The sequence below is a fragment of the Talpa occidentalis genome, unplaced genomic scaffold (genome assembly GCF_014898055.3).
Source record: "Talpa occidentalis isolate TD23 unplaced genomic scaffold, MPIMG_talOcc4v2.1 talOcc4.10, whole genome shotgun sequence".
In the NCBI taxonomy this organism is placed as follows: domain Eukaryota; kingdom Metazoa; phylum Chordata; class Mammalia; order Eulipotyphla; family Talpidae; genus Talpa; species Talpa occidentalis.
Genome location: NW_023600993.1, coordinates 75,841,352 through 75,853,817, shown reverse-complemented (window position 1 = coordinate 75,853,817; position 12,466 = coordinate 75,841,352). Strand labels below are relative to the sequence as shown.

At 33.8% G+C, this 12,466-nt stretch overlaps 1 protein-coding gene across 6 annotated transcripts in view; it reads right to left on the bottom strand.

Annotated features, from left to right (window-relative positions):
- TASP1 (taspase 1) overlaps positions 1–12,466 on the bottom strand; it is a 219,268-nt gene that overhangs the window by 80,615 nt on the left and 126,187 nt on the right. The gene's annotated exons all lie outside the window — the stretch shown is intronic.

The following is a 12,466-nucleotide window of genomic DNA, read 5'->3' as shown; positions in this document are numbered from 1 at the left end:
CATAAAAATGGACACATGGATCAGTGGAACAGAATTAAAAGCCCAGAAACAAATTCACATATATATCAACACTTAATTTATGATAAAGCAAACATTACCATATAATGGGGAAAGGAGAGTTTTTAATAAATGGTACTGGGAAATAGGAAGGCCACATGTAAGAATATGACATTGAATATCACTCTAAATCCATATACAGAAATAAATTCCAAATGGATTAAAGATTTAAATATTAAACCTGCAACAATAAAATATATAGAAAAAATATTGGTGGATGTTCCATTACAACAATGACAAAGATGGTTTTGGAGACATGGAATCTATCACAAGGGAATAAAAGTAGATATAAACTGCTGGGATGATCTCAAGTTTTTAAGAAGCCTTTACACAGGGAAAGGAAAAATAAGATTAAAAAAGTATCCTACTGAACATGAGAATATAGTCACACAATATATAACCAACAAGGGGTTAATATGTAAGATACAGAAAAACTAACACAATTCATCAAAAAAAAAAAAAAAACCCAAACCAATAAATGGGTATCTGAGCAGACCATTCACCAAAGATAATATCCACAGGGTCAAGAGGTACATGGAAAAATGTTCATTGTTTTTGAAAAGGGAGAAGTTGGTTAAAAATCATAATGAAATACCATATCACACCTGTGAAAATAACACAAAAACACACACACAAGTGCTAGAGAGGATGTGGGGGAAATCAGGAACCTTATTACACTGGTGATGATACATGTGCAATCATTTTGGAAAGTGATACAGATTTACTTATAAAACTGAAAATGGAACTATTGTAAAATTCAGTATTCCCAATCTTGACATCTATCCAAAGAACATGAAACTATCAACTCAAACTATATGCTCACAACAAAGTTTATTGTAAAACTAGTTACAATAACTGGGACATGGAAACAACCTAAATGTCCACTGATAGAGATTGTATCAAGAAGATGTGTTATATCTACGCTATGAAAACAATTCCTCCACAAGAAGAAATGTTGCCATTTACAACAAAATGGAAGGAGTTCAAGGGAATTATGTGTAATAGAGCATGTCGGAATGACAAAGACCAATATTGGACATCTACATAGCAGATGATTCAACAAAGCAAAATACTTGTAAAAATTAGTGGACATTAATAAATAAACTGAGGTTTCTGAGATGGGGTAAAGAAAGAGTTAAGAGGATGTTAGAGACAGATGTGGAAAACAAACAAACAAATGAACTATTTACTCTCAAATGATGACTGTACATGTTTCAATAAACATGATTTTTAACAATTTATTCTAGTCAAAGAAAAATAACAATCCAAATTTTTACTACTTCAACAATTCCATTATTATATATCTAATCACTCTTTCTATTCTCCAGTCTCCTGGCATTACTACATTAACTTTCTGCACTGTGTTTTAAAAGAAGATATCTGATTATTTCTTAAGCATCTATCTTAAAAAAAAAAAAAGAGGCCACCCTAAGGAATTTTGGAGAGTACCACATCAAATATCCTAAAAGAAGTGAACAGAAAATATTCAATTCTGCCATTAGTTTCCCTTAGAAGACCTTCGAAAGTCACATTCATTTCTAAAATGACCATCATTCTTAAGTTGTTATCTTTTCATTTTTCCTTTTACCACTTTCCTCCCCCTGAAATTTATCCTAATTTGTAAGACTTCTATACATTTAAAAATGTTCTGGGAGTCTACATTTGTATCCTATATCAGTGAGAAGAAATACATGATTTATTTTGCAGCATTGTGATCTTCTCTGAGATGTACTTCACTTATAAGAGAAAACTAAATATTACTCTTCTATAAATTTGCATATTTATACACATTTTAAAATGAAAATTTAAGAACAGCAGTCATTTGTTGAATTCTAAACAATCTAACTTGTCATCTAAGATATTAGCTAATTCACCATTTCTGGTTTTCTCTTGTACCCAGCTACTTTTCTTACCCTACTGCGGCACAAGCTTGAAAGTCAATTCATACCTGTTAATGCCTAAATTTAACAGTTTTCACTTGATACTTATTTACATCTGGAAATCTCCTGGCTATGTCAAAAAATACTTTCTATCTTGGCATTTAGTCAGTATCCTCTCCATTTGCAACCATTTTATCTCTCTTTTCTATCTCCTTAAAAAAGTACTCTTTTCCTAAACATCCGAAGAGACACATCCTGTAATGGATATAACCTTTAATTCTCTCTCTCTCTCTCTCTCTCTCTCTCTCTCTCTCTCTCTCTCTCTCTCTCACACACACACACACACACACACACACACAAATATTCTTGCTAAACACTGTTCTAGCTGCTGGAAATACAATAATGGAAGGAAAGTATCAAAATCTCTGCTTTCGTAGAGTTTAAGCCTTACTATAGAGAGTTTAAGCCTTACTATAGAGAGAAAAATTCATAAGTGCTAAGAAGAAACACAAACCATAATATAAGGGTAAGAAGAGAAGTTAAATTTTAGGTAGGGTGATTAGGTAAGACCTCTTTGAAGAGACAACACACAAGCAGATTTGTTATCAACTGGATCATCCATTCTGTATAGATGCCATAGCACATGAGGACAAGCCCAATTTTCCTTTCAAGCTTCATTATGTATATGCAGCTGATTCTTCACTACAACAAACACCTTTACATCAACAAGGTTAAAATAAATCTTATTCTCTCTACATGCCCAATTTTCCATAAATGGAATTCTTAGAACCTTTTATTAGCATGTAATTCCATGTTCCCAAGAATTAAAACTCAAGTAATTTTAAATGCCTCTTTTACCATATCTGTCATATTCAATCAGTTGTCAAGTCCCAGACACTCTGAGAGTCTCTGTGCTGACTTTCCTTTCTATTCATTCTAGTTTTGCTTCTCTAATTTCCATGTCCTTCAAATTAGCGGCTACGCTTCCACGGTCTCCCCTCCACCGCCTCCCAATCTGTCCTAGCATAACACTCTATTGCCAAAACTTTATATTGTTTTCCACTACTTTAAATTCTATTTTTTTTCCACTTGGATTAAACCATTCTCCTTAATATACCCTGTTCAGTAATTACATCATATAATTTGCTGTTCATGAAATAAGCCCAAGATTTTCCTTACTGAAGTCACCTCCTCATTCACTACACTTTTCTGGTCTATTTTACATAATACCTTTCATTCTGCATCTAATGAACTCCTCTGCCTTTCCTAGTTCATCATATTAAGAACTTAATTATTAAATTTTTCATAAAACACAAACAATATGTTACATAATTTATCAAGCATACTAACCAAACAAATGTCCATTAATCCATGAAACAACTATAAAAATCTACCAATACTGCTGGGAACCCCCAGATTCTCCCTCCCAGAGGATATCACTACCTTAAACTACTTTTCAATAACTTCTCGATCTCTGTTACATTTTACCATACGTGCATGTATAATTAGATACTTTTGGTTTTGCAAAATTTTATTCATGGTGACATACTTAACTGCAGATCTTTACAAACTGCATATTTTAGCCTAACATTATAAATTTAAAATTCACCAATAAAGAGGATTGTCACTGTAATGCATTCATTTTTCATAGTCACATAGCATTTTCTTGTTAATGAACATTAGAGCTGTTTCCATTTTTCTCCTGCTAGGAAAAACAACTGCTATTTACAATAACCAAGGTATGGAGACAACCCAAGTGCCCAACAACTGATGAGTGAATAAAGGAGTTGTGGTATATTTACACAATGGAATACTATTTCACTATTAAAAAAAAGGGAGAGAGATGAAATCTTGCCATTTGTGACTATATGGATGGATCTGAAAGGGATTATGCTGAGTGAAATATGTCAGAAGAAGAAAGACTAATACTGGATGTCATCAATCATGTGGAATACAAAGAAATAAAACAGAGGATCAAAGCAAAACCAAAAAAAATAAATAAAAGCCCTAGAAATCTGACTTCAGAATTGAGGCTACAAAAGGGGGAAGATGGATGTGAAGACCAAATGGAGTTGGGGAAACCATGGACTATGATACAAGATTACGGGTACTTTGGTGGTAGGCGTGGTGTGGTAATACACATTTGAAAACATGTGAACCTATATACCAAAAACATATACAGAGTTGTATGTAATGTTATAGTAATAAAAAATAAACAAAACCAGTGCTGTACATATTCTTATGCATGTCATTTATCATATGTATATATATACCTAGGATTAAATTTTCTGGGTTATGGGGTATGCAAATGTTCTACTTTTTACCATAATAACAAATTTCCAAAATATTATACCTATATATAAATATCAATGTCTAAACATACATATTTCATACTTCTGATATGTAAAGTCTTTGCTAAATCTGGCTGAAGTTTCTATCATCATACGCTTTCTCTTAGTAATTCTCATTTATGTGTGCTTTAGTTTGTATTCATATTTGAGGACCTCGTTGAGATGTGAGCTGAAAGGTTATTCCTAAGGAAGGATTTTTCATTCACTTCTTTCAAGTCCCTGAGTTTCATATATATAAGTCCATCTTAAATGAAAATTCTCACCTACTCATTTTGAAAGCGTGATTTTTTACCATTAATATTTTATCCAGCATTACTAGATTACTTGTAACCAGCAGTTTTCAGGATCTACATTTCAGAAAATTTCTGAATAGAAATTACTGTTTCCCATAATTTAGTATTGGACTTAGTTTATGTATTTTTTTACCTGGAATTTGCTCTTTTTTCATTTGCTAGAATGTCAATTTCCTTATAGCAAAGCTGTTTTTCTTTATTGGCAAATCTTTCACGCTAGCAAACAATGTACCTCATACATACATGGCTTTTAGCTAACAGTTGTTAAATCAATAGTTGGTTAAAATTCTGAAAGTATAAAAGCATACGGCCCAAGAATTACCTAAGAATAAGGTTTTGGGTGATGCCAATTTTTTTGTTTTCCCTATTGAGTAATTTGGTAGATAAGTGCAACAAGCTAAAAATTAGTGTTTATAACAACGAAGGAGAAATCTCTTCCATTTTTTAATAGATAACTAAGTTATCCGAGGGGTCTCAGGAGCTTCAGAGAGCTACATAGGGGGAAAAATGTGTTTGAAAAAGAGAAATGTACATAATGAATATGAAAAGAAATTTTAAAAATACACTTATAAAGGGAACATGTTTAAACTTTCTAAATTACAGTGACGTTCACAAGCAAAACTCATGATCTCAGATAAGAGATTAAAGTGTGTAAGATAATTCTTATAAATTATCAGAGTATTGAAAAGAATTTGGTCATTAAAAAATGTTTATTGAATATCAATTCTCAGCTTGACAGAAAATCATAAAATGGGACTTCCTTCACCCTCAATTCTTAATGGCATTCTGCATTTGGCAGTAAAGTTATGATGTCAATAACAATGTAAGAATATTACTCAAAGAAAAGAATATGGAGCAATCACAATACTATAAACACTACACAGAATTTCTTAATGATAGTCACATAGAGTACATGTTGATAATACTAACAAAGTTTAGAAATTGGAATAGAAGAAAAGGGAAATAAGACATACAGATAACATTTTATAAACCTATATTTAGTAGTAAGCAGAACAAACTAAAAAATTTACTGTGACATTACTTGTTGAGAACTGAGCAGCAAGCTATAATGCCACCCTGATGTTCACATACCACACGTACAGCCACAGTTTGCATGAAAAAAGAATAATTCATGAAACCATGTTCGTTCAAAAATAACCATGAATAGGAAAAGTCACATCTGAATCACTGTAAGAACTTTTATGTGTGTGTGTAATTATTTAAATAGCACACTAAAAAGGAAATCTATTTATTCCTTCCCTACTTAAGTAAGCAGTTAGTCTATAATCAGCTGGTAAGCATGAAGTATTATTAAGGCACTATTTTTATAGTACCCATTTTTATGGGTTTTACATGTTATACACGAACAGTGGTATTTCAAAAAAATGAACAAATTCATAATTCTCTTTTATGCTTCCTACATTAAGTCGAATCAAAGCTCTGGATCTTGGCATAATGGTAATTCAAGTGGAAACAAAAACATTTCAATCTTCAGTATATCTTTCAATTTTACTCTATTTGTTCTATCACATAAAAGTCTCATTTGTCGAAAATAGATTTTTAAAGAATCCTATATTTAAAATAATTTCAATCTTGTTTCAAATTTCAAAAGAGTAAAAAATCTTTATTGCAATAAGTCATTGAGTGCTTTAGAAGAAAACAAACTATCATTAGTGTAAATTAAATATTTTTAAAATCCTTTCATACTCAGGAAGATCAGATTATTATTACTATGACATTTTAAAATCTTTTACTAAGATGATTTTTATCATTGATAAAAGCTAAACATCAATTAAAGAAAAATCATCAAAAATTTAACAGGATAATGATCAAAAACTATGAGCAGATAATTCACAGAACAAGTAATATGAAAAAGTTACTCAACCTCATAAGGAAAAGATAATTTCAAATTTTAAATTATTTTTTAAATCCAGACCTTAGATAACGTTTAAAAATCAACAGTAACAACTAGGGAAAGAGTAGAGGGAACATTTGATTTCCAGTCTATCATGTAATGAGCTTAGAAGTCATGATTCCATCCTAAAAACAAGTAAAAAACCAAACAAACTAAAAAATCAACAGGGCAAGATGTCACCAAGATGGGCAAAATTATAACAACATGATTGCATTAGATGAGGTTCCTTGCTTCAGTCTCAAGAGGAAAACAACTAACAATCAACCAAATGGACACTACATAAAAAGAGTACATTAGCTTGGGGTTAAGAGTGAAGTATGCTTTCTACCTCAGAGACCAGCACAATCTGCACAGGTGACACTGAAGACATTCACATGTCAATGGACAAGAGGTAGGTATAAAGATATACCTGGAGGCTGCAGTTTAGAGCAGGGAATTATAGGGCTGCCAGATCAGTCTGGGTGGACTGAACAGGGGGAATGAAAACTAAGGCACCCACCCTTGAACCAGGTGAAACTCATACAGAGGAATTAGATGGTCCACACAGGCTGGATCCTCAGTAAGGAAAACAACAGAAAAGATACTCTATATGGCACTCTCCCATCCTAACCCTCATCCCTCATCTCTGGTTCTGATTGCATGAAATGCACTGACAGGAGACAGATCATATCTGTCAAACTCATGTCCGGGAACCTACATAGGAAGGACATTGGCTATACCAGAAACATGAGTCAAGACCCTGTACAAAATGTTCAGATGGTAGCTAGACTCGTTGAGGGCCTTTCCTGTTAACACAGCACCAGCATAAACAGGTCTCAGTACTACAGAAGCCAGCAAAGACAAACTTAAACAAAACATAACTTCCGCTAACTTAGTATTAGAGGTTTGGGCAACAGCTATCATTCAAACCACAGGAAATAAATAGAATCCAAGTAGGAAAATTAGAGAAACTATCAATATTTATAGAAAACCTTAAAGATGCCTTCAAAAAGTTATTAGAAACAACAAATGAATACAGCAAAGTGGAAAGCTACAAAATCACAAACAAAAATCAGTAGCTTTTCTAATATACAACAAACAGAATAAATTAAGACAATAACTCCATTTATAGTTGCTTCAGAGAAAAGAAGTAAATACCTCAGAATCAACCAAACAAAGGAGGTAAAAGACCTATACAAAGAAACTACAAATGTAATAAAAGGACTTAGATAGTGACATAATGAGATAAAGGATAACCCATGTTCATGGATTGGCAGAATCAATATAATCAAAATGACTATATTGCCTAAAATGATCCATACAATTAATGCAATCTTCATCAAATCCTAGCAGTAAGTTTTAAATAAACTGGACAAAAATGTTGAAATTTATGTGGAACCAAATTGCAAATTTATTTGGCTTCAAATTGCAAAAGCAGCCCAAAGAAAAAGGAGAGAAATGCAAGTATCATATTACTTGACTTCAGACTTAGAGAATGCATATACATACATGGACCAATGGGAAAGAGACAAAATCCAGAAATAAATCCATGTGTATGCCAGACTTAATCTATGATAAAACATCTATAACCATGAAATGGAAAAAGACAGTCTCTTTAATAAATGGTGCTAGGAAAACTGGAAAGACACATATAAGAGCATAAAACTGGAATATGTGTCACCACCATACACAAAAATAAACTAATAGTTTGCAAATCTTTTTTAAAAGTAAAAACATGGGCCTCCCCGGTGGCACAGGCAGTTGAGCCCAGCACGATGAATCTGTCCACAGCCCCTGCAGCATGGGTTCGATTCCCAGTCGATCAGGGAGATACCCACATGGCGCAGCAGACCTCTCCTGTCTCACCTGCTGTTCCCCTCAGCAGTGTATTTCAGTCTGTCTGCCTGTTCTGCTCCCCACTCTGTCTCTGGTGAATCCTCTCATCCTCCTGCACTCTGGCCTGTACCCCAGTTCTTGTATAAATAAAAAAAAAAAAACTTTTTAATAAATAAATAAATAAAAGTAAAAACAATGGAAGCAAGTAAGGGAGTAGGAATATCATGATGTCTTTCTACAAAACAAAGTGTTTGCTAGCGGACCTCCCTGGTGGCGCAAGGGGTTAAAACGCAACCTATGAAGATATCACAGCATAAGTTAGATCCCCTGGCTGGCCAGGAAGCAGCCCACATGGCACAGCCGACCTCTCCTGTCTTGCCTGCTGCTCCCCTCAGCAGCGTATTTCAGTCAGTCTTCCTGTTCTGTTCCCCACTCTGCCTCTGGTGAATCCTCTCACACCCCACCCCCGACCGCTGGCCTGTGCCCCAGTTCTTGTATGCATGAATAAATAAATCTTTTTTTAAGAAAAAGTGTTTGCTAGCATTCATCAGCCATTGCCAGAAAGGATTTTAACCAAATTAATTGGAAATTGAGATCAACCCTTAACAGTTTCAATTTATAGTTTAATTAAGGACTAATTTGATTTATACCTATACTTTTCACACAAATAGTTTAGATTGGCCTATAACTAAACCAAAGATCAAATACATTTTGGAACTAGAACAAACTTAGACACAATCCAGATCTGCTCCCTCACTTTATACATGAGAAAACTGAGTACAAAGAAATCTGTTCTAAAATAACTACTTTTGGGTAATCCCTGGTGGCACAAGGGGTTAAACACTGAACTATGAAGCAATACGCAGCCTCTGCAGCACAAGTTCGATCCCTGGCCAGCCAGGGAGCAACCCACATGGTGCAGCAGACCTCTCCTGACTTGCCCGCTGCTCCCTTCAGCAATGTATTTCAGTCAGTCTGCCTGTTCTGTTCCCTACTCTGTCTCTGGTGAATCCTCTCATCCCCCACATCTCTGGCCTGTGCCCCAGCCCTTGTATGCATAAATAAATAAATCTTTAAAACAAAATAAAGTAACTACTTTCATCACTTGAAAGAGGAAACTGTCCAACCTTTTAGCGCCTAATCTAAGCTTCAGGTGAATTCAATTTAATTCACTGTAAATACTTCGTAAATATTATCCAAGGTGCCCGAAAACTCCCAAGTCGTTCCAAGAAAATTTTCATTTTCCATTTCCATTTCCAAATTACCTTAAAAAGAACTTCATGTTAGATGTGGTACATATACACCATGGAATATTACTCGGCATTCAAAAAAGATAAACACATGCAATTTGCAGAACATGGCTGACGCTGGAAGGAATCATGCTCAGCGAAATAAGCCAGAAAGAAAAAGAAAAATACCAGATGGTCTCACTCATAGCAGGAATCTAGAAAACTTAAATAAGAGACCAGGAAAAAGAATAACTGTAAGAAAGTAAAAATCAAAATCAACAAACAACTATGAACCAGAGACACTCTATGGAGGGTGGGGTGTAGGGAGGGGAGGGATTGGGGTCAAAATAAGGGGGTCGCAATTGTATGGGGAATATAAAAATTAAAAAAATTATATAAAAAATAAAATTTGGACAGTTGTGTATCATGAAAAAAATAAAAATAAAAATAAATAAATAAAATGAATTCCTGATACTAAAAAAAAAGAACTTCATGTTTACAGGTTGAATCACACAGAGAATTCACATATTTAGCATACAAATAATTAAAAACTTAAAACCCATGTCTAATGGTTTTATTTTTTGTTTGTGTTTTTTGAGAAAATAGCTTAATTAACTCCCTACATTCAGTAAGTCAGAGAGAGCTGAACCCCACTGTCCTAACTACCAGGCACTATTTTTCCATATATCACTTTCATTTGACTTAAAATTTTTTTTGTGTGTTAGAGTACACTTAACATAAAAATTTACCATATTAACCATCTGACTATCCTAATCAAAATCTGTAATTGATAATAAGCAAATTGCTAAAAATAATTAAGACTCCTGAAAAATAAAAATGACATCATGTCAAGATTAAAAATCCTTATCACTAGCATAGTATATTATTAGCAAAATAGTATAATACTGATATTTTAAACATTTGAAAAGTATAATTCACTAAGGTTAAACACATTCACATTATTGTACAACTATTATTCATCTCCAGATTTTTTTCATCTTCCCTATAACTATAACTCTATATTCCTTAAACAATAACTCCCATTCCCCACTACTCCTCACCTCTGTAGGCAACCATAATCTCTAGAGTTTATTTTACTTTAAAAACAAAAAAAGGCAATGTGATATTGCAGAACGAATACAGACTGACTAACTAGGTCTGGGCAAGTCACTGAACTTTTCAACTGTTTAAATGAGCAGGAATGATTATGTGAGTTCCAAGGTTTCTTACTCTTCTCCACAAATCTGGAATTTTTAAGACAAAGTCCAATATGAATTAGGTCATGAGATCCAGTGGCAAAATGAAACACTACAATCCAACTCTCCAAGTAGTTTTAAGGTGCTATACAAAAAGAGAGTACAACAAAGCAACAGGAGAGAAAAGAGTGGAGTTTAGGAACTCCTTAGTCAGGTTCCAAATCTGGGAGAGGTAGGTCTATCTAGTGAGTCTGTGGTTTTTGATTCAGCAAAGTGTGCAGGTCATTGTCAACAATCAGAAAATTACCATGTGTCGCAACTACACACCCACCACAGTGCTCCCGGGAGGTTAACTACTCCTGAGCATCTAGTTTTCACCTCCTACTCTTCCTTTCTACTTATGTTCTGAGAATGCAGATAGTATAGTCAGACATCTAATTACAGCAAATTATAAAATTTATGCATGTTGCTAAGGCCAAGAATTTGGTTTCCATTAAAAATAGTATTCAACAATGATAACTGTTAAAACAAAGAATAGTAAAACCTCAGGCTGATTGTAAGTTACGCAAGAATCTAGTCCTCATCACGCCTAAGCCAAGTTTCATCTCTATTAATGCTCCTCTCTTTTCCCTTGCACCAGATCCTTCTTGGGGCCAGTTCTATGAGGATCCATGAGTCCTTTTAGGGTAAATTTTTTTTCCCTATACTTTTGTCTGGGTTGTCCTCATCACATAATTAGTACCTTATTATAGTCCATCTTTATTCCTTGAGTGATAACCCCCAGGTTAATTCTGTGATATTTTTTCTAATTAATGTATTCACGATTATTACTGTAACTTTTATCTATGCTGTATATTTCTAATACAACTTTTTTAAGTCTTTGCATAGTGTTAAGTTCAATGTAAAATGATGGGGTAAGTAAACTAAAGTCAAATAGTTCATGCCAAAGTCTCATTGTATAGTACCACAGCTAGGCTAAACTACATAAAATCTACAGATTAGAAAAAGAAATCTTTCCTCCAAAAAGATGCAGTCTCATATCTGGTTTTACGGTTTGGTAAGTAGAGCCCAGGCAAGTTTTCAACCCAACTCTATATAGCTATATATGTCAATATTGAATTTATAAATATAATACTGACTATTTTCGAAAAAAGTCAAAAAGAAAAAGAAAAATACCGGATGGTCTCACTCATAGCAGGAATCTAGAAAACTTAAATAAGGGACCAGGAAAATGAATAACTATAAGAAAGTGAAAATCAGAATCAACAAAAAACTATGAAACAGAGACACTTTTGGGGGGGTGGGGGACGGGAGGGGAGGGATTGGGATCAGAATGGGGGGGTTGCAATTGTATGGGGAATATAAAAATAAAATTTATTAAAAAAAATAAAGTAAATCTCCTAATCTAAAAAATAAATAAATAAATAAAAAGAATCAAATAGCCTTACAAAAGTTTTAAAAGAGATTATTCTTAAAATTTCTCTTAGAATTTTATCTGCTATATATTACTCTAATCTTAGGTAATATCTCACAGTGTAAACATCAGATAGATTATTTGACAAATTTCATTCCATAGTAGTAATACAGATGTAATTTCGTCTCACAGTTTATATTCATTGAGGGTCTAAGTCTAGGCTTAGTCCCAGAGGAAGATCTAGCAATACAGCGTGGTACTTGACTCATGGAGCTTACAGCTAGCTAGCTCACTGATGTGAGCTGTAGAAGGCTGA